Genomic DNA, 23,830 nt, shown 5'->3' with positions numbered 1-23,830 from the left:
CGTCGTCCAAGGTCTCCCAGCCCCGACGAGGAGGAGAACTGCCTGGCGAATCCATGGGAGCAGCGACGAACTGCCTTCTCTTCGGGGGGAGGGGAACTGGCGAGGAGGATATAAGAGCGTAGTAACCGCAGGGCCTCGTCCCTTCCAACTGTAGATCGTTCCTCAGCGAAGGGGTGAGGCTATTATTTACTACTAGTACTCCCTCCAATTCTTTTTACTCTGCGCATAAGAGCGGACCCGGATACCAAGGCAGGGGCTCGCTGCATGCTTTCTGGACGGAAATACCCCTGGCGCATGGATGGGAGGAGTTAGCAGCTATAAATGCCCCATGCAGCCCATTGGTCGTCCGCCCGCGTTCTCCTCTCTCTGCATGCTGCATGGATGTCTCCCTCTCTCTCACATGACTGCATGCGGTGGCGCTGGCCTATGAGAAGCTCGTGTGGAGATAGCAATCTTCTCTCCAGAAGTGATTTTTTTGAAAGAAAGGGATTATGGAACGTTATGGGATTGCATTATACTGTAAATAATAGCACTAGTAAGAAGTTTTTGGCACTAGGTAGTAGTTTTTGGCGTGGATTAAGAAATTTTTGGTATGTTTTTGCCATTTTTTGTACACGCCAACTAGTGTCAAAAAACGTCTTACATTATGTGACAAAGGAGTAAGTACTCGTACTGTAGCAGCACTAGTACTACTTTTCTCAACTATTAGTGCGATGTACTGTACTTCTAGTCTAGTCTAGTATAGTGCACCAGTTTTGAACTCATGAATCTCAGGGCCAAGGAGCTACAGTTGGAAGTGGAGGGTACTACTGTTCTCTAGAACCATCGTTGTACTATCAATGCAGGGGAAGTACACCTGCGTAGTGGCCTAGTGGGTACTCTCGGTGCTCTATTCAGCCGCTCCTCTCACGTAGCTGGCCTACTCAGCCGCTCCTCTCACGCACACACTAGCAGCCTGTTTATCAGCGACGGTTACTGCGGGGGCAGAACATTTGAGTTATTTGATACAGCGACACTAGGCTTTTCGCTTCCATTTGTGGAGGTGTAATGGATCTCGTCGAACTTTGTTAGTAGTTCCTTCTTTATGAATGAGATGAAGCAAAGCTTTTGCCTCCGTTTAAAAAAAACACGGCAATAGGAATTTCTTTTATAGTAGAGCCGATAATGGAGTGAAGTCCATGCAAGCAACGCCACAAGCTACAGAGTAGTAGTAGAGCACTTTACGTACAAAGCCATATTGCACAGTTCCCAATGCCCCGCCAGGCTTTTTCGGCTCCTCGGGCTTAATTGGGAGGCGCTAGTTTAAATATGCTACTAGCTGGAAGCTGCAAGCGAGGTGCGGCTAGGGCGAGCACGCGAGCCACGGGATGATTGGAAGGAAAACCCGTTCACGTGACTAGGCTGTCCAGTGCACCCAGATTGTGGGGCCGCACGTCCGTTTGACTTCAAAACTCAAACTACCCGTGTAAAATATTGGCTTGCAGCGAAGTGTAGTAGTACTATTTAAAAAAAAAGGCCGCCGTGCGTTCGGCCGGGATCGAACCCACAAAACGAGGTATACACTCCTGCAACCACTAGTAGTACTCGTTGGAGTACAACGCAACCTAGAATCGCCTTTTGTCGCTAGTAGTACGTACATTGTACCTTACAAGAAACCCCTAAGAGCATGGTTAATAGTATAGCCAGCTGCTGGCTATAAGCCAGTGCCATGTCATCTACAGCCCATCTTATAGCCAACATGTAGTAGTAGTTTATTTCGTATAGCCCGCTGACTCATCTCTATTGTACTTGCTCTAATAATGCAATAAACCACTAAAATGCCAAGAAACTACTACCACTTGCATACGTGGCAGACTTAAGATAAGACTACCTTATCAACCATTGTACATGCTCTTACCAACAAAAATCCTCGAGTGACCTCCTACCTTCGGCTCGTCCGCCTAGTCATCCTCGGCCATGGGACGCAGCTACCGCCACCGGCAGAAGGAGAGGTCAAAACCGTCGGCGGTGCGGAGCCCGTGTTGTGGCAGCCCAGATGCTAGCTCTGTCCGGCGCTCACGGCCGCTAGCTAGCCAAGATAGCTCCATCCGACTGCTTGTCTGCAAGGTTTGCTAGCTAGATTGGCAAGGCAGCGCGGCGGCTTGCTTGTGCGCGCTGCGCTAAGGCTAGCCATCTGGCTCGAGCGAAGGCCAGCGCGGCGGTTTGCTCGCTCGTGAGTCACGCTCGGGCCAGCCTGCCAACCCGTGCGGAGGCCAGCGCAGCGTCCGGCCCGTCCGGCGGAACGGCGGCCAACTCGCTCATCACCAGCGCCACCGACGAACACGCATCAGTACTGTTTGAAGTAATGTTCAGGAAAAATAATGATTTGAGGGGGAATAACAGGATAGAATGTCAGATGTGGGTCCCTCGTGTCAACGGTCAAACAAAATGTGTTGGTTTAAGCTGCCTCGTCAGTACGGACATGTGGGCCAACCCTGTCATAAATGGGTTTAAACGAACCTAATCGGTAGGAGTACTAGGTAGTTTTTGGCGTGGATTAAGAAATTTTGGGTATGTTTTTGCTATTTTTTGTAAAATATATTACTCCTAGGGCTGGTTGAAAGTGGTAGTTTTTTGTTAAATACTCTACATATTGTAAGTAGGAGTGAAAGTTAAGCTTTGGAAGCCAATAAGCAAGGCTAGTTACATAGTGCATATGTGTACATGATTGAAAGTAAATATCAACAATGAGTGACTAATATCTTGATGGAAAACTCGAAACTATGGAATACTAGGAAAAGAAATGCATGGTTGGAAATACTAGCAATGTTCATGTCCGTTGCAACGAATCATAATTAGAATAATACTTATTCACAAACTTGGTACAAAACACTCTAATTTTGATATACATATGTCACTAGAGATATATTATGTTTCAATTAGAATATATTCCTTGGACTGTTTTGGTGAGGTCAGGGAGGGATGTGGTTGGTTTTAAGATCCTAATTATGGGTTTTTCTACAAATTGGTAGATGAGGGAGTCCTGGATTAGGGGGTCTCCGAACAGCCAGACTATATCCTTTGGCCGGACTATTGGACTATGAAAATACGAGATTGAAGACTTCGTCTCGTGTCCGGATGGGACTCTACTTGGCGTGGAAGGCAAGCTAGGCAATACGGATATGTATATCTCCTCCTTTGTAACCGACCTTGTGTAACCCTAGCCCTTTCCGGTGTCTATATAAACCAGAGGGTTTTAGTTCATAGGACAACATACAATCATACCATAGGCTAGCTTCCAGGGTTTAGCCTCTCCGATCTCATGGTAGGTCAACTCTTGTAATACTCATATCATCAAGAATAAATCAAGCAGGACGTAGGGTTTTACCTCCATCAAGAGGGCCCGAACCTGGGTAAAACATCGTGTCCCCTGCCTCCTGTTACCATCTACCTTAGATGCATAGTTCGGGATCCCCTACCCAAGATCCGCCGGTTTTGACACCGACATTGGTGCTTTCATTGAGAGTTCCTCTGTGTCATCGCCGTTAGGCTTGATGGCTCCTACGATCATCGATAGCGATGCAGTCCAGGGTGAGACTTTTCTTCCCGGACAAATCTTTGTGTTCGGTGGCTTCGCACTGCGTGCCAACTCGCTTGGCCATCTGGAGCAGATCAAAAGTTACGCCCCTGGTCATCAGATCAAGATTGGAAGCTTAAACTACACTGCCGATATCCGCGAAGACTTGATCTTCGACGGATTCGGGCCCCTGCCTTGTGCGCCACACAGTCACGATGAGTACGATTTAGCTCTACCATCGGACAGTGCTCAGGAGATCGCACCGGCAGCCACTCTGACCCTTAATTCCGAGCCAGTTGAGCCTCCCATGGACGGGTGGATAGACCCCGCCACAGAGGCCGTATCCCCAACGGCGATCGAGCCGAATATCAACCTTACCCTTCATGAGAGCCATGTTGTTAAACTGCCAGATACTTCTCCGGCCACGGACTCCGAACCGCCTGCGCCCATTCCTAGCGAATCCGGTTGGGCGCCGATCATGGAGTTTACCTCCGCGGATATCTTTCAGCATTCGCCCTTCGGCGACATACTGAATTCATTAAAGTCTCTCTCCTTGTCAGGAGAGTCCTGGCCGAACTATGTCCGGCAGGATTGGGATGCGGATGACGAAGAAATTCGCCATCCACCCACCACCCACTTAGTAGCCACTGTCGATGAATTAACCGACATGCTCGACTCCGACTCCGAAGACATCCACGGTATGGACAAAGATGCAGGAGACAAACAGGAACCACTGCCCACATGGCACTGCACGTCCACTTCATCACATGACGTATACATGGTGGACACACCAAAAGAAAACGACGACGAGGAACGGAAGGACTCAATGAGGGTTGTCCCCTCGAGAAGCAGTCAAAGCAGCGGCGTAAGTGCCGCCCCAAATCCCGCCTCAGTAGAAACAACAATCATATAGACCCAGCGTTAGAGCAGGGTGAACCATTGCCGGACCACGGCAACACGGAGAATCAAACCGAACAACCCGACTCTGTCAAAGATAATAGTCCGGACGACATCACACCAGACAGACACCCAGAGCAACAGAATGCCCATCAAAGGCTCGTTGCCACCGCGAGGAGTCTAAAAAAGCAGAAGCAAAGGCTCAAGGCTGCGCAAGACACACTCAGAATCAGATGGAGTAAAGTACTTAACACAGCAGCAAAGTACGGCGGTAATCGCCCCACCAAGAGCTACCCGAAGCAGAAGTTGCTACCTGAATTTGATGAGGAGGCTTTAGATCCCACGCAACCAAAAATTAAAACGGCCATCTGGCTGGATAGACGACCTCACGGCCAACATAGAGCGGCAAACAACGCCGCACATAAGCCAATACGTGATCCACGCGAGGGCTCGCATCAAAAGGATGGCGCAGCCAGATCCATCTATGGACCATGCAAGCGCGCTCCAGCATACGATGCAACACAACAAACATCTGAACACCACGGTACACCCAGATAAAGGGGTGCCGCACACCCCCTATGTTTCACCGACGAGGTGCTGGACCATGAATTTCCAAAGGGATTCAAACCCGTAAACATAGAGGCATACGACGGAACAATAGACACTGGGTCGGGATTGAGGACTATATGCTCCATATCCAAATGGCTCAAGGAGATGATCTCCACGCCATTAAGTATTTACCCCTCAGACTCAAAGGGCCAGCTCGGCACTGGCTTAAAAGCCTCCCTGAAAACTCCATTGGAAGCTGGGAAGAGCTCGAAGACGCTTTTCCGGCAAATTTTCAAGGGACTTATGTCCGACCTCTAGACGCAGACGATTTGAGTCATATAACTCAACAGCCTGGAGAGTCAACCCGAAAGCTTTGGAACAGGTTTCTTACTAAAAAGAACCAAATAGTCGACTGTCCGGACGCCGAAGCCTTGGCATCTTTTAAGCATAGCGTCCGCGACGAATGGCTTGCCAGACACCTCGGCCAAGAAAAGCCGAGAACAATGGCAGCATTAACAAGCCTCATGACCCGCTTTTGCGCGGGTGAGGACAGCTGGCTAGCCAGATGCAGCACCAGCGACCCAAATACATCCGAAGTTAGAGATGGAAATGGGAAATCACGACGAAGCAAAAATAATAAGCGCCAGAATAAAGAAGACAGCCCGAAGAGCACGGCAGTAAACGCCGGATTCAGAAGCTCTTGGCCAGGTCAGCAAAAGCCGCCCTCTAAAAGAAGCAGTGACGAACTGTCCAACTTAAACAAAATTTTGGACCAAATATGTCAGATCCATAGCACCCCTGGTAAACCCGCTAATCATACCCACAGAGAATGTTGGGTCTTCAAGCAGTCCGGCAAGCTCAACGCCGTACACAAGGGGGAGGATACACCAAGCGAAGACGAGGATGAGCCTCTCAAGCAAGACACTGGGGAACAAAAGAAATTTCCAACAGAAGTCAAAACAGTAAATGTGTTACACGTGATCAACGGGAGAAACAAAGCGGCACTCCCAAAGAAACATGCACAAGGGCCTATCACCACGGAGTCCTGCCACTGGTTGTCTCAACCGATCACTTTCGACCATCAGGATTACTCAGCAAGTATCCGGTGTGCAGGATGGGCTGCCTTGGTATTAGACCCAATAATTGATGGATACGTCTTCACACGAGTCCTGATGGACGGTGGCAGCAGTCTAAACCTGATATATCAGGACACAGCCCGCAAAATGGGGATAGACCCAACGAAAATTTGCCATAGCAATACTACCTTTAAAGGAGTAACGCCAGGCCCAGGGGCTCATTGCACAGGCTCCCTGCTACTAGAAGTTATATTCAGCTTCCCCGATAACTTCCGTAGCGAAAATTTAACCTTCCACATTGCTCCGTTCCAAAGTGGCTATGAAGCACTACTTGGACGCGAAGCTTTCGCTCGCTTTAACGCAATACCGCATTACGCTTCCCTCATGCTTAAGATGCCCGGTCCATGTGGCATCATTACAGAAAATGGAAATACGGAGCGATCCCTGCGCGCCGAAGAGAGTGCGGTTGCCTTGGCAGCCGCACACTAAAACGGCCTCACCAACTAAAGCATTCGATAGGTCGTCAAGACTGCGGACACGGTTAGACGATTCTGACGTAGCTATATGTAATTCATACAGGTTTGATGGCCACACCCCTAATACAAACACAAGGGGCTCAACGCGCGTAGACAAGTGGCAATTTTTACTCATCTTGAATTATACATGGTTTCTTTAAACCTACCTTTTTGCACGAAAACTTTTCACCTAAGTTCCTCTCTTTTACAGATGACCATCATACTACACCTGTCCAGGATACGGCACAACGGAGACATAGGCACAGACGTGCAGCAGGGACCCGTTCCAAGGATTCTTTTTAGATTAAGACCCGACGTAAACCTTTCTTACTGTCTCTTGTTGATACACATCCCTCGGATTCTCAGTACTTTTGAGAAGGATGCTGGCGTCTTGGCATGTGGCCACGTCATAATAATGCACGTACATGGACACCAGGGGCTTCTTACAAAGGGCACTGTTTAGGCCCGGTTTATACCATAAAGACCGAATAACATAGGGAGTGTTCGGCGTCGCGAGTTTGGCCTTATATGCATCAGCTCGGAATCATGTCTTTGGTCAAATGTTGGGTTTTCCCGGCTCCTGTGTTTTGCTGCCTTACGTTCCGCTCTATCGGCTAATGCGGCACCAGGAGAACTACTGCGATTGTGCCACGGTTCATCTAGACGAGCACCTCAGTAGAGAAAGCCGAAAACTAACTGTCATGATATAGCGTGAGACTGGTCAACCACTCGATGACCTATCAGAATGTTAGAATTCCTCCGCCTTAATGAAGGGCCATTTCCCGGCCAGGCATGTACGCACCCCAAATTCGGGAGAGTGCGGAGCCACCAGGGCCTATATAGTAGCCCCACCGTCAAACTCCTATGGCTAAGTGAAACTGTTAAAGCATTATAGTCCGGTTGCCTCGTTCGCTGCGCTATCACCTCCTTAATAGGACCAAGACATTGGGTTAAGTGTGAACACGCGTCTTCTGCGAACTCCTCTGCATTATATGCATGGGGTTGAAGCCGATGACTGCAATCTTTCAGGTTATATACATATATACATAAACGGCCGCACATGAGGCATCATATTACTTCCTGGCAAAAGTATAAATACAGCCTTAATAAATTTCATAAAAACATTGTGTTCACAATGGGAATACATGTCACTCAAACATAATATTCTTCGAGCACTGGGCCTCTATCAAATGAGCACCCTCGAGAACTACTTCGAAATAGTGCTCGGCAGCCAATCGGCCTATGGCCGAACCCTGCGCCACAACAGTGGTAGCATCCATCTCCGCCCAGTATGCTTTGACACGGGAAAGGGCCATCCCCGAGCCTTCTATACACGCCGACCTTTTCATCGCATTGATGCGCGGCACCGCTCCAAGGAACTGCTGCACTAAGCTGAAATAGCTGTTCGGCTTCGGTTTTTCCGGCCACAAATGATCTACGACGGACCTCATGGCGAGTCCGGACAACCTATTTAGTTCGGCTCATTCGGCTAGCTGATCAGTCAATGGAAGCGGACGCTCTGGAACGTTAAATTGCGACCAAAACAGCCTGTCCACTTCACGGTCTGTTTGATCTCGGAAGTATTCGGCCGCATCGATAGCGCTCGCTGCCAAGTCCATATATGCGTCTGCCGAACTCCACAGCCGATCGAGAGGGGCATACCGCGGATCTCCGAACTTCCTCCGCAGCATAAAGGGCTTCCCAGTCGTAATATCCCCAGCTTCACGCAGCTCCTCCTTCTTCGCTCTCATAGCAGAGCGGATGTCTTTGGTCACCATCGTGGCCTTTTAAAGGTCCGTCGCCTTCACTCGGTTTTCTTCTTCAAAGAACTGGCAACGGTCGGCAGTGTCTTTTAACTTTACAGCCATCTTGGCCATTTTATCTTTGCTCTCACAATGCGTAGCCTTCTCGGCTCTCAACTCTTCGGCCGCCTTCAAAGCAGCCGCATTACTACTCCTTGCTTGTTCTTTGGCTCAAGCAAGTTCCGCCCGAAGGGTCTCCACGGTGGCAGCTCCATCTGCAGTCAGAACATATTAAAGATATTGGCATCATGCGGCTCTTACTATGTGACATTCACCAGAAAACATTACCTACCCTGTGCCTCGTCAAGCCGCTTGTTAACAAGCTTGATGTCGGCATCTGCCGCATCCAGTTGCCTCTTTAGTTCGGCAAACTCATTAGTCCGGCTAGCCACCAGAGCTTCCACCACCTGCACATAAAGGCGGTTTGGTTATTACCTGGGACTATGATCCTCTGTTCGCCGCCATTCTCGATGATAACCAGAGTCTTAGGGGCTACTATCTACATAGGGCACACCTAAAAATGTGCGGTACTATCAAAAATCATATCATTTCACGTACCTCAAAGCCCGTTAGTAGACTCATAAAAGCTTCATGCAATCCGCTTTCGGCGGACGAAATTCTTTCCATCACCCTACCCATCAACGTATGGTGTTCTTCTGAGATGGCCACTCGCTCCAACACCTCCCTCAGTACGTCCGACCGCATACCAAACGGTGTTGGACTCTTTTGTTTGCTCTCTTCAAGAGCCGGACGCTGGGGACTTCGGGTGACTATAGGATTATCTTCTGGCCTCACCGGATCTGGAGAGGCCCTCCGTGACGACACTTCAAGGTTGCCCGCTTCTTGAGCGGGGGAGTCCGGGGGAGGCATTTTGCTCTCCATCATCTCCGGAAGAAGATCCCCCGAAGACGAGCTCTGCTAAGAAGGGCTAAGATCCGAACTACAAGATAAATGCTTCGGTTATTTTCCTCAGAGGTAAGGTACTATATCTTCACTATTAAAGTACTTTTTGATTACTTACAGCTCATTAGAGGGCAGATCCCCGTGCGGACTTTGTGCGGCAAGAGCACCCTCCAGGGCAGGACCCTCTGGTGGAGATTCCTTCTCCCGTTTGGAAACCTTGGTTTCCAGATCTTCAGAGGTAGTCCTCTTCCTTCCCCGGGTGAGAGAATGTCAGATTCCTCCCCTTGGTTATCCTCCCTCATGGAGGCGCCCATTCCCTCGATCGGAATAGGTAGCGGTGGAGGCCCGCTTTCGCCCTCTTTATTCCCCCCTTTATCTTCCTTTGAGGGCTCTGGGAAGGGTGCTAGCTTGAGCATCTTTTCCAGTACCGGATTGTTCAAACCCTCAGGAAGGGGGGCCGAACACCGAATCATCTTCGCCTTTGTTAGCCAGTCCTGGTCAAAGAGCGATTTCACATAATGATGTCATGATAAATGAAAGACGGTGTGTTCGGCTAGAGGATTACTTACTTGGTCGGCGGTGCGGTTGCTGCTCAGGCCCACGTCCTCAGTAGTATCCGGACACTCTATTTGGGGTCAGAAGAATGATTTATACATCTCCTCGTGCGTCAGGCCGAGGAAATTCTGAATAGTGTGCGGTCCTTCTGGGTTGAACTCCCACATGCGGAGGGGCCGGCGTTTGCAAGGCTGGACTCGACGAACCAGCTTGACTTGCACCACCATAATCATACTGAAATCTCCTTCGAAGAGATCTTGAATGCGGCTCTGCAGTATATGCGCGTCCTTGGCGGGACCCCAGCTCAGCCCTCTGCTAATCCATAATCTGGACACCTCTGGAAAGGAACCCTTTGGCCATGGAGCTCCAGCGATCTTGCTTATTAATGCGCCTCCGCACGCTACATGTTGCCCCTCGACCATCTTCGGCTTCACGTCAAAGGTCTTGAGCCACAGGCCGAAGTGAGGGGTAATGCGGAGGAAGGCCTCACACATGACAATAAATGCCGAGATGTGGAGAAAGGAGTCCGCGGCTAGGTCGTGGAAGTCTAGCTCGTAATAGAACATCAAACCCCTAACGGAGGGATCCAGAGCGAGGCCTAGACCTTGGAGGAAGTGGGAGATGAACACGGCGCTCTCGTTGGGTTTGGGAGTAGGGATGACTTGCCCTCGGGCAGGCAGGCGATTCGAAATCTCAACGGTCAGATATCTGGCCTCTCTCAACTTCTTGATGTCCTCCTCCGTAACGGAGGAAGGCATCCACTGACCTTGAAGGTTGGATCCGGACATAGTTGAAGGTCCGAAGCACCTGACCTGGGCTTTGGGTGTTAGAACTCGAGGCGGGGGAAGGATTCGATTGAGCACGGGAGGGAAAAAAGTAAAAGCCTTGTCCCTTTATAAAGAGGGTGAATATCAAGCGTCCTCTCCGTGGCCGTTTGGGACTTGCCTATAATCTAGGAGTCCTAGACATGGTTGGGTTACCCACGACCGTATTGATGAGAATCCCGTAATTAGGGGAAAACGATCTCTGATGAAGCTATGTACCTAGGGTAGGGTCATGGACCTGTCCTAACTACCCTACCCAAGGACATCTCTAGAACAAATCACCTTTCAATCGACTTGGAGGTGTTCCACTCGACAGACTCGAAGACACTCAACCAAGAAGCAATCACTCGACCAAGATCCAACCACTCGACGACCAGGAGACCTAAAGTCACTCCGCATGCTAACGGCCGATCATTAAGTAGCTTGTATGGTCATCATAGCACTTTATTACTAGTGTTACCAGTAACGCCCTGCCTTAATGTACATTGAACCCTTTGTAACGTGGGCTGGCCGGGGTCCTGGCGCACTCTATATAAGCCACCCCCCTCCTATGAGACAAGGGTTCGCACGCCTGTAATTGATACTCTCATAATCCAGTCGACCGCCTCCGGGCTCCGAGACGTAGGGCTATTACTTCCTCCGAGAAGGGCCTGAACTCGTAAACCTTGTGTTCTTACAACTTCTCCATAGCTAAGATCTTGCCTCTCGATACTTACCCCCCTACTTCACTGTCAGACTTAGAACCACGACAGTTGGCGCCCACCGTGGGGCAGGTGTTTTAGCGTTTGTTGGAGGAGTTGCGACCTTTTCCGACCCGAATCATCATGGTTTTCGGAGGAGTTCCGGTGGAGGGCCGCGAGATCCGTCTCGACGCGCTCACATTCATCGTCGACGACTCTGCTTGGCTCCAGGAGGCTCCGCTTGACGTGGACGCACTCCCTGTTCGCGGGGCAACGCACTTTAGCACGTATGTCCGCGGTGTTCTCCTTCGGCAACCGTCGACCCCCTACCGGTCGGCTCCTGTGTTGTCCTCCCTCCCCGTTTCCCGCTGGCGCAAGCGCTCCGGTCGGTCGAGACTTCGGCGGTGGGTGAGACAGGCGGTGGCACATCAGTCCGCCACCCTTCAAGTCGCGGCAATCGAGCCCGACGAATCCCTCTATGGCCTGTTCGACCTGTCGATTGGCTCCACAGATACCGCATCCGAGTGCGACAACAGCGATCCGGTGGCGGAGGTTCTGATGGTCGATGGACCACCCAGTCCTCCCGTTTTTCCCCGCACCGACGGAGGCGCGGGTGGAGGCGACCCATCGCATCTCCATGAGGAGTATCTTCCCGGGCCTCTCATGTCGCTGCAGAGAGAAGAACTTCGCCGCCGGAACGTGGATGCACTGCACACTCCTATCATTGGAGAAACCCCCGAGGCTCGCGCCTTGGAGGACGCGCGCTTGGCAAACTTGGCCGAGCGCACTCGACTGGAGAATCTCCAGTGAGCACTCGACGAGCATGCGTGACAACGGGTTCCCGAATCCAGTCGGCGTCAGCTCTTCCCGCCCCCGCAGGTATATCGAACTCCGATTCAGAATTTAGCAGCTGCGGCCCGTATAGCGGAGTCGATTCAGCCTTCCCAGTCGGAGGCTGGCAGAGGCTTGCTGCGGATCAGAGCGTTACTCCGGGCAGCAGGAGATCAGAATTTCGCTGTTTCTCAGTCGCGGAACAGGATTCACAGCAGATCCGTTGCCGCGGACACAGTCCAGTCGGCTCACAGCCCGAGATCGCCCCCGAGGCGTGAGGGACGTGGAGACCGGCATGACCAGTATGGGAACCATGAGCAGTATGATCACCGAGTCGATCGTGACGGTCGACGTCGAGTGCCCATGCCTCCCCCGAGGAGCGGGTCGTATGTGCCTCGCCAGCAGGATGATAGGCGCCCTCATAGTGGTGGGCGAAGGCTTCCAGTCGACCCCAGAGGGCCAGGCTTTGACGCGAGATCCATTCTCGTCCAAGGTTTGGTCGACAGGAACAGGGCTCACCGAGAAGGTCACGACAGAGATGCACCTACCAGCAGCAGAGTACATGTTTCGGGGCCAGAGTGCTTTAGTAGAGCCATCAGGGCTGCTGTGATTCCTCCCAACTTCAGGTTGGCGACTGGAGTCAGTAAGTTCACTGGTGAGTCCAAGCCCGATACTTGGCTTGAGGACTACCGAGTGGCCGTCCAGATTGGCGGCGGCAATGATGAAGTGGCCATGAAGCACCTGCCTCTCATGTTGGAGGGCTCGGCCAGAGCGTGGCTGAACCAGTTAGCACCTAGCAGCATTTACACTTGGGAAGATCTCTCCCGAGTGTTTGTCACCACATTTGAAGGCACATGCAAGCGACCGGCAGGGCTGACGGAACTGCGATCTTGCATGCAGAAGCCGAATGAAACTTTGAGGGATTACATCCAGAGGTGGATCACGTTACATCACTCGATGGAGAATGTGCCTGACCACCAAGCAGTTTGTGCCTTCAAGGAAGGCGTCAAGTACAGAGAACTGAATTTGAAATTCGGTCGAACCGGAGATATGTCCCTGAATCGGATGATGGAGATTGCCACCAAGTACGCTAATGGTGAAGATGAGGATCGACTCAGGAGTGGCAAGCTCAATTCAGTCGCCCAAGAAACCGAAGGAAATTCCAATAAGAAACAGAAGTGGAAAGCCGAGCCAGCGGCTCCCTGGGAAGCCTTGGCTTTAACCCAAGGAAAGTTTAAAGGGAAACCTAAAGGACCTTGGAACCCCAAAAAGGATAAAGACCAAGGCGAAAATGATGTGTTGGACTTACCATGTCTCGTCCACAAAAAGAAAGATGAAGAGGGTAATTTCATTTACCCGAAACATACCACTCGACAATGTCGACTCTTGATCCAGCAGTTCCAGGGCAAGCAGCCCAAAGGTAAGGAAAAGGAGTCGGACAAGGTCGAGGACAAAGAAGACAGTGACGACGGATACCCTCAGGTCAATTCCACTCTGATGATTTTTGCCGATGTTGAAAGCAAAAGTCGACTGAAAGTTATTAACCGAGAGGTGAATATGGTCGCTCCAGTGACATCTAATTACTTGAAATGGTCTCAGATTGCCATAACATTCGACCAGTCCGACCACCCAACGCACATCGCCACCCCTGGGAGGCAAGCTTTGGTGGTCGACCCAGTTGTTGAAGGCACTCGACTGACCAAAGTACTGATGGATGGTGGCAGCGGTTTGAACATATTGTATGCTGAGACGTTGAAAGGGATGGGCATTCCGATGTCCAGACTCAGTGCCAGCAACATGAGTTTCCATGGGGTCATTCCTGGGAAGAAGGCTGAATCACTCGGCCAGATTGCTCTTGATGTGGTTTTCGGTGATTCCATGAATTACCGCAAAGAGAAGTTGACATTTGAAGTTGTAGACTTCCAGAGTGCCTACCACGCTATTTTGGGCAGGCCGGCTTATGCACGCCTCATGGCCCGACCATGTTATGTGTATCTCAAATTGAAGATGCCTGGCCCCAAAGGTGTGAGCACTATTATGGGCAATCGGAAGAAAGAGGAAGAATGTTTTCAGAAAGGTTCGAAGATCGCCGATGCTCAGATGGCAGTGGTGGAGTTGCAGGAATACCAGAAGACTACAGACCTGAGTGATTTGTTGCGAGCCAAGAAGCCCGCTACAGAGTCAGCTTTTCAGTCGACTGGCGATACGAAGACAGCTCACATCCACCCGACCGACCCCAGCGCTGATCCAACTCATATCTCGACAACACTCAACTCCAAATAGGAAGAAGCGCTCATCCAGTTCTTCCGTGAGAACTGGGACATTTTCGCATGGAAGCCCTCTGACATGCCGGGTGTTCCCAGGGAGCTGGCTGAGCACCGCCTAAGAGTCGACTCAAAAGTAAAACCTGTCAAGGAACATCTCCAACGGTTCACCATCCAGAAGAGAAAGGCCATTGGCGAAGAGGTGGCTCGGCTCTTAGCGGCGGAGTTCATCCGAGAAATCTACCACTCCGAGTGGCTCGCCAATGTTGTCATGGTCCCCAAGAAGGACAAGTCACTTCACATGTGCATTGACTTTAAGCATATCAACCGGGCCTGCCCGAAAGATCATTTTCCTCCCCCCCGCATCAACCAGATAGTCGACACGACTGCGGGATGTGAGCGATTGTCTTTTTTAGACGCCTATTCCGGGTATCATCAGATCCGTCTGTATGGCCCTGACGAGATCAAAACAGCTTTCATCACTCCATTCGGGTGCTTCTGTTATGTTACCATGCCATTCGGCCTCAAGAATGCCGGAGCCACATTCATGAGGATGATTCAGAAGTGTTTGCTCATCCAAATCAGTCGGAATGTGGAGGCGTACATGGATGATATTGTGGTCAAGTCACGGAAGGGTTCCGACCTGCTGACTGACCTTGCTGAAACCTTTGGCAACCTCAGAAGGTTTGATATCAAGCTTAACCCATCAAGATGCACATTTGGGGTTCCTAGCGGAAAGTTACTCGGTTTTCTCGTTTCCGAACGGGGAATCGACGCCAATCCAGAAAAAGTCGGTACTATACTCCGAATGAAAAGTCCTGTGCGAGTGCACGATGTTCAGAAGCTTACTGGTTGCTTGGCCGCCCTAAGTCGATTCATATCTCGTCTCGGTGAAAAGGCATTGCCTCTTTACCGATTGATGAAGAAGTATGACAAGTTCGAGTGGACTCCTGAAGCTGACGCAGCGTTCGCAGAGCTCAAAGCTCTGCTCTCCACCCAGCCGGTGCTTGCTGCCCCAATTAGCAAGGAGCCTTTGCTGCTTTACATTGCAGCCACAGGACAAGTCGTCAGTACGGTACTTACGGTCAAGCAGGAAGAAGAAGGGAAAACCTTCAAAGTTCAGCGCCCAGTGTATTATATTTTTGAAGTCTTGACCCCATCGAAGCAAAGATATCCTCATTATCAGAAGCTCGTATATGGGATTTATATGACAACAAAGAAAGTTGCCCACTACTTCTCTGATCATTCCATTACAGTCGTCAGCGACGCTCGGTTGTCAGAGATCTTGCATAATAGAGACGCAACTACTCGAGTGGCAAAATGGGTGATTGAACTCCTTCCTCTAGATATCAAGTTTGAGGCAAAGAAAGCTATCAAGTCCCAGGGAATCGCGGATTTCGTCGCCGAGTGGATTGAACAGCAACTGCCGACTCAGGTTCACTCGGAGCATTGGACCATGTTCTTCGACGGTTCCAAGATGCTAAATGGTTCCGGCGCCGGAGTGGTGTTGGTCTCCCCAGAGGAGATAAACTCAGATATGTTCTTCAAATCGATTTTGATTCCTCTAACAACGAGGCAGAATACGAAGCACTTTTATATGGGTTGCGCATGGCCATTTCACTCGGCGTCCGTCGCCTCATGGTTTATGGCGACTCCGATTTGGTGGTTAATCAAGTGATGAAGGAATGGGACGTCAGAAGTCCAGCCATGACTGGTTATTGCAATGCAGTGAGAAAGCTGGAGAAGAAATTCGAGGGGTTAGAGCTTCATCACATACCCCGACTGCAAAATCAAGCAGCTGATGATCTGGCAAAAATAGGTTCCAAAAGAGAAGCCATTCCCAGCAATGTGTTTTTGGAACACATCCACACACCATCGGTCCAGGAGGATGCCATCACTGAAGAGGCCCCACAGCCAAAAAGCACCATGGATCCGACTGAAGTTGAACTTCCAGCTGTGGTCGACCTGATCATGGAAGTCTTGGTTATCACTCCCGTCTGGACAGAACCGTACATCGCGTACATCTTAAGGAAAGAACTCCCAGAAGGCGAAGAAGAGGCTCGACAGATCATCCGTCGATCCAAGGCCTTTACAGTCATAAAGGGACAGTTATATAGGGAAAGCGCGACTGGGGTCGGCCAGAAGTGTATTACACCAGAAGAAGGTCAGATGATCCTTAACGATATCCACTCGGGGACCTGTGGTCATCATGCGTCCTCTCAGACCATTGTGGCTAAAGCATACCGAGCGGGGTTCTACTGGCCAAGAGCCAATGAGATGGCAAAAGAGATAGTCGACAAATGTGAAGGATGTCAGTATTACTCCAATATGCCGCACAAGCCCACGTCAGCCCTGAAAACCATTCCACTTGTCTGACCCTTCGCTATTTGGGGGCTGGACATGGTTGGACCACTGATAATAGGCAGGAGCGGCTTCACTCATGTGCTGGTAGCAGTCGACAAGTTCACCAAATGGATTGAAGCCAAGCCTATCAAGAATCTCGATGCTTGCACCGCTATCAGTTCCATCAGAGAGTTGATATTCAGATATGGAGTTCCACACAGCATCATCACCGACAACGGGTCAAACTTCGATTCCGACAAATTCAGGGCCTTTTGCGCCTCTCAGGGCACTCGAGTCGACTATGCTTCGATCGCTCACCCCCAGTCGAATGGGCAAGCAGAAAGGGCGGACGGCCTGATTCTCAAAGGACTGAAACCCTGATTGATGCGCGATCTCAAGCACGCAGCAGGTGCATGGGTCGACGAGCTTCCATCAGTCCTTTGGGGATTAAGAACAACCCCAAATCGATCGACCGGAAGAACCCCATTCTTTCTGGTCTACGGAGCAAAGGCTGTCTTACCGAGTGACCTGCTTCACAATGCTCCCTGGGTCGAGCTCTACTCTAAAGATGAAGCAGAACAGGCCCGGCAGGACGCAGTCGACCTCCTAGAAGAAGAAAGAGAAATGGCCTTGACTCGATCGACCATCTATCAGCAAGACTTGCGTCGATTCCATGCCAGAAACATGAAGAGCCGAGCCTTCCAAGAAGGAGACTTAGTCCTCTGAGTGGATCAGCAGAAACCACACAAGCTCGCTCCTACATAGGAAGGCCCCTTCATAGTCACCAGAGTCCTCCACAATGGAGCATACCACCTCTACAATGTCGATCGCCAGATTCATGAGCCACGTGCCTGGAATGCGGAGCTACTCCACCCCTTTTATACTTCAATTCTCACTCGGATGAGATGTAATAAGAAAAACTCCTGTAGTTTATTTATCAAAGACAAGAGCGTTATAATTTTCAGAGTGATTATTATTGTTTTTGTTTGCGTAAGAAATCCCCCAGCGGGTGGCTTAGCTGCGAATCCGCTTCGCCTAAGTTTGTAAAAACAGTTTCCCGCCGAGTGGCGAGCCAGCCTCCCACTCGGGGGCATAGCTGCGAATCCGTTTCGCCTAAGTTTGTAAAAACAGTTTCCTACCGAGTGGCGAGCCAGCCTCCCACTCGGGGGCTTAGCTGCGAATCCGTTTCGCCTAAGTATTTAAAAAATCCTACCGAGTGGAGAGCAATCCTCCCACTCGGGGGCTTAGCTGCAGTCCAGTACTCGCCTAAGTTCTCTCACTTGGAGACTTAGCTATAGTCCGGCACTCGCCTAAGTTTGAAAAAATCCTACCGAGCGGAGAGTAATCCTCCCACTCGGGGGCTTAGCTGCAGTCTAGTACTCGCCTAAGTTCTCTCACTTGGAGACTTAGCTGCAGTCCGGCACTCGCCTAAGTTTGAAAAAATCCTACCGAGCGGAGAACAATCCTCCCACTCAGGGGCTTAGCTGCAGTCTAGTACTCGCCTAAGTTCTCTCACTTGGAGACTTAGCTGCAGTCCGGCACTCGCCTAAGTTTGAAAAAATCCTACCGAGTGGAGAGCAATCCTCCCACTGGGGGCTTAGCTGCAGTCCAGTACTCGCCTAAGTTCTCTCACTTAGAAGAGTTAGCTGCAGTCCGACACTCACCTAAGTTTGAAAAAATCCTACCGAGTGGAGAGCAATCCTCCCACTCGGGGGCTTAGCTGCAGTCCAGTACCCGCCTAAGTTCTCTCACTTGGAGACTTAGCTGCAGTCCGGCACTCGCCTAAGTTTGAAAAAATCCTACCGAGTGGAGAGCAATCCTCCCACTCGGGGGCTTATCTGCAGTCCAGTACCCGCCTAAGTTCTCTCACTTGGAGACTTAGCTGCAGTCCGGCACTCGCCTAAGTTTGAAAAAATCCTACCGAGTGGAGAGCAATCCTCCCACTCGGGGGCTTATCTGCAGTCCAGTACTCGCCTAAGTTCTCCCACATGGAGACTTAGCTGCAGTCCGGCACTCGCCTAAGTTTGAAAATATACTACTGAGTGGAGAGTAATCCTCCCACTCGGGGGCTTAGCTGCAGTCCAGTACTCGCCTAAGTTCTCTCACTTCGAGACTTAGCTGCTGTCCCGCACTCGCCCAAGTTTGAAAAAATCCTACCGAGTGGAGAGCAATCCTCCCACTCGGGGGGATTAGCTGCAGTCCAGTACTCGCCTAAGTTCTCTCACTTAGAAACTTAGCTGCAGTCCGGCACTCGCCTAAGTTTGAAAAAATCCTACCGAGTGGAGAGCAATCCTCCCACTCGGGGGCTTAGCTGCAGTCTAGAACTCGCCTAAGTACGAAACACATCTCAATCCTCAAGGATGACGAAGGGCAGGTCGACTGCCACCTTATCCTGGGGAGCTTCGCCACAAATACAATGTGTGCTCCGTCCCGCTCTGCAATAACAAGGTGTGGGTCAACCGCCACCTTCCCCTGGAGAGCTTCGCCACAAATACGATGCGCACTCCATCGCCGACCCGCAAGGGTGACAAGACATGGGTTGACTGCTTCCCTCTCCTTCGGAGCTGCGCTGCGAATACAAAAGTTGTCTCGAATGGAGAATGGGTTCACTCAGCAGGAGATTCATAAAGATATTCGACGGTAAACCAAGTTCAGATAAATTCTAAAGGTCCCGGATCATAGATCTAAGTACTCGGGCATGCAGCCCGAAAAAGTTTAAACGGTTACAAAACCCACTCGGCATTCCGAGGCAAATTTAAGGTGGGACATAAGAGTTTGTTCACTCCGCGGGAGGAGGGCTGGCAGGCTCGACGAACTCATCCAGGTCGACGCCGTCGGCTATCCGAGTGGCTACAGCGATGAAAGTCTCCATAAAGGTTCGGAAGTCATGTTTCTGGGTGTTGGCGACCTTGATTGCTGCCAGTTTGTCTTGTCGCACCTCCTTGCCGTGGACACGAACCAAAGACAGAGCCACGTCAGCGCCACACCGAGCAGCAGACTTCTTCCACTCCTGCACTCGGTCTGGGATTTCATTTAGTCGAGTCATCAGGGACTCAAGATCATTTTGGAGCACAGCCTCTGGCCAAAGTGCCGGGTCAATCCATGACATGGCGACCTTCAGTCGAGCCAAGTAGTCCACGGCACTGTCGATGCGAGATTCCAGACGGAGCAGATTCATGGCAGTTTCATCTTTCACGGTAGAGTTAATTGGGTCCAAACCTGGTTCGATCCGCCCAGTCTCCTCTTCAAAGTTCTGGCAAAACTCTGCATTCACGATCCAAGGATAAGTCAATTTTCGTACACTGAGTCGACACACAAAAAAATAAGTCGGAACAGAATGTGCACCTTCAAGCTTGATGAACAACTTCTTGGCAAGACTTCTCAGATAGCTCTCGAGATCATCCCTCCTGCGAGCAATGCTTTCAATTTTCTCGCCCTGGATGAGATTCGCCTTCTTCCAGCGCGAGCACTCCTTGTTGGAGTCATTCAGAGCGGTCTTCAACCTGGTATTCTCTTCTTCCAACTGGCCGACCGAAGCCAGCTTCTGTTCGGCCAGAGCGGTCCTGTCGTCGGCCTCCTTACGAGCAGCAGCCAAATCCTGATCCTTCTTCGCCAGAGCTTCTCTCAATTTTTGTGCAAAGAAATGACGATTGATTCAGAAATAGCAGAAGGGCACTCAAGCCTAAAACTTACCAGTCGACAAACTCGTCTTACCAGCGGCGCTGTCTCTGTCCTTTTGCAGCTCTGTCCTGGCCAGCTCCAAGTCAAGGTTCAGTTGAATCTGCTGCTTCTCCAAGTCAGCAAAGCGAGCTCCAAGATCACAAGATTTATGAAATCAAAGGGGAGAAGTTATTTTTACAGCAAAAAACAACAAAGGAAATAAATACTAAGACTATGGTCGACTGCCCGCAGTCCACCATAGTCTCGGGGACTACACCCAGTGGGTGCACTTTGCATGCCCCCACCGGTTCTGATCCCACTCAACCAGACCGAGTGGAAGAGACAAACTACCAGTTTGGTTTATACATTTGGCAAAATACAAAGACTACAGTCGACTGCTAGAAGTCCACCGTAGTCTCGGAGACTACACCCAATGGGTGCACTTAGCGTGCCCCCACTAGTCCAAAAATTCAATCGGCACACCCAGTGGGTGTACAAATGCAAAGATTTTCGGAAAGAATCTTCAGGTAGCATATCCTAACAGAACAAGCGGCGACCAACTAACCTGAACGTTGCTCTAGAGAGCCAAGCTGGCATCATAGGCGGCTTGGCTGGCGTCCCGCACCGTCTTCATCTTCTCCATCATAATGCCCGCCTGGCGTATGGCTTCCCTAGCAGCATTCACCTCATCCTCTGGGACATGATGGGTTGCAAAAATTGAAGGCGGGTCGACAGGGGCCCGAGCAGTCGACGAAGAAGGCAAGGCACTCGACAGTGGCTCGACGAAGGTAACAGAACCCCGATTGACGTCGCCAGTGTCCTGAACGACTGGTTCCGCCCTCGGTGTCGACTGTAGCGGCTCACTTACAGGAGCTCGCCTATTCTTCCTCGTCAAAGTCCTCTCAGGCTCTTCATCATCATCAGGGAGGTTAATAATGTTGGGAGCTATGCAAAGTTTAATTGCCAAAATCACGTCACCCAATGATGCACATTGCAGTTGAATCGACCGAATAAAGATAGTATGGTAGAAATCATACCCGGATTAGAAGTGACCGCATCCTCCATCACCTCATCATCATCCATGTAAGCTGAGGTCCCAGAAGTAGCAGCGCTGAGAATTCCAAAGTTCGTCCAGTTAAAACAAGAAAAACAAAAAGCGCGGAGCGTCGAGTGAATACAAAGAGAGACACTCATGCAGAGGCGACGGGGATATCAATCTTGATCTTCGGCAACGCCTTCCGAGTCCTCGGCTCTGCAACTTTGGGGTGCTTTGGCTCCTTCTCAGTCGGGGTTGGTGAAGAGATCCGAGGATGCCTTGAAGACTGACCAGCCTGAGTAGTTGCCTTGTCGCGGGCACTCGGCCGTTCTTGGTCAAGCTTGGATCGCCTCTCCCTGCGAGGGGGCGACTCGACTTCTTCTCCATCACTTGAGTCGTCGCTTCCTCCATCCCCTTCACCATCGGAAGTCCACTCGCCACTGTCGCCGCCACTCGCCTCGCCTTCCAGAGCTTGCTCTTGCTCCCCGTTGGGCATTGAATACATTTCTATAATGGCCTGAAAGAAAGCAGGGAGAACAAAGTCAGTCGACGCAATATAGGCAGCTGTGCGAGTGAATTCAGATTACAAGCAAAAACTCAGAATTAGACCTGCTCTGGTGCATGAGACTGGTCGAATGGGGGAACTCTCTTGGCTCCCCTGGGACTGTCCTTGTTCCCGGTAATGCCCGACAGCCACTTCTCCAGTGTGTCGTCGTCGACCTCCTCCGGATGGATCCGAGTGGAGTCTTCAAGACCCGTATACATCCACATCGGATGGTCTCGAGCTTGAAGAGGCTGGATGCGCCGCTGAAGGAAGACCTCCAAGAGATCCATACCAGTGACCCTGTCATGAATAAGCTGGACCACTCGATCGACCAACACCTTCACATGCGCCTTCTCCTCCGGGAGCACCTTCAAAGGGGAGGGTTTCTCCACTCGGTCCATGGTAAAGGGAGGGAGGCCAGTCGATTTCCCTGGCGTCGACTGGTCTTTACAGTAAAACCAGGTCGACTGCCATCCGCAACCGAATCAGGAAGAATCATGACTGGAAAGGAGCTTTTCCCTCTCGTCTGGATGCCAAGACCCCCACACATCTGGATCACTTGGGTCCTCTCGTCACTTGGATTAGCCTTTTTCACTATCTGGGAGCGACAAGTGAAAATATGCTTGAAAAGACCCCAGTGAGGCCGGCAACCCAGGAAATGCTCACACAAAGAAATGAAAGCGGCGAGATAAACGATTGAGTTGGGGGTAAAATGGTGGAGTTGTGCCCCAAAGAAGTTCAGAAACCCTCGAAAGAAAGGGTGAGGAGGCAAGGAAAATCCACGGTCGACGGGGGTGGCAAGAAGAACACGCTCACCCTCCCGAGGTTGCGGCTCAGATTCCTTCCCCGGAAGCCGCGCCGAGTCATAGGGGGTCAGCCCCCCTTCGGCCAGGTCATCGAGGTCTTCTTGGGTGATCCTCGAGTGGATCCAGTCGCCCTGGATCCAGCCCTTCGGCAGGCCGGTCCGCGCGAGGAAGATCCGCCCCGGCTGGTCGCCTTCCCCTTCGACCTCGCCATTGCCTTCTTTGCCCGCTCCAGAGCCGTCGTCTTCTCCTTCCCCATTGTTGCCGGCGAGACGCATACGGAGCGGTGATGCTGGGGCGAGAACGAGCGCAGCGGAGGGGCGTGAAGAGGAGAAGAGGAAATGGGAACGCACTGTTCGGGAGACTCCGGTCCAACGCCTTATATGAGGCTGCTTCCGAGTCGCTGACGGGTAGGCCCAGGTGGCTCTATCAAATCCCGTAACGATCGCGCGCGCGATACGTGCCGAAAAAGGCGGCGTGGGGATCGAGGCAGCTCCGCTCTATCCCATCCGATTACTGTGGCCTCCCCTGTCCCGCGCGCTTCCCAAAATTCGGATCCCACGAAATCTATAGGCAGCAAACAACTTGTCAGACCAAAGATCTCCTCCACACCGTCACTCGGAGCCTTACAAGTAAAGAAACTCACTCGATGAAGAATTAAGAATGGATCAAGGCGACTGAAAAGGAAGTTGCTGTCATCACTCAGGTCCGTTCATCCGAAACAAGATATGCTCACGGCATGAAAAACGAGTCAAAGAAGTTCTCAACTCCTTCCCCACTCAAACCTCGATCCATTCGGGGGCTAATGATGAAGCTATGTACCTAGGGTAGGGTCATGGACCTGTCCTAACTGCCCTACCCAAGGACATCTCTGGAAGAAATCACCTTTCAATCGTCTTGGAGGTGTTCCACACGACAGACTCGAAGACACTCGACCAAGAAGCAATCACTCGACCAAGATCCAACCACTCGACGTCCAGGAGACCTAAAGT

The sequence above is a fragment of the Triticum urartu genome, chromosome 1A (genome assembly GCF_056163025.1).
Source record: "Triticum urartu cultivar PI428250 chromosome 1A, HENAU_Tu73, whole genome shotgun sequence".
In the NCBI taxonomy this organism is placed as follows: domain Eukaryota; kingdom Viridiplantae; phylum Streptophyta; class Magnoliopsida; order Poales; family Poaceae; genus Triticum; species Triticum urartu.
Note: the sequence above shows the minus strand (reverse complement) of the source record.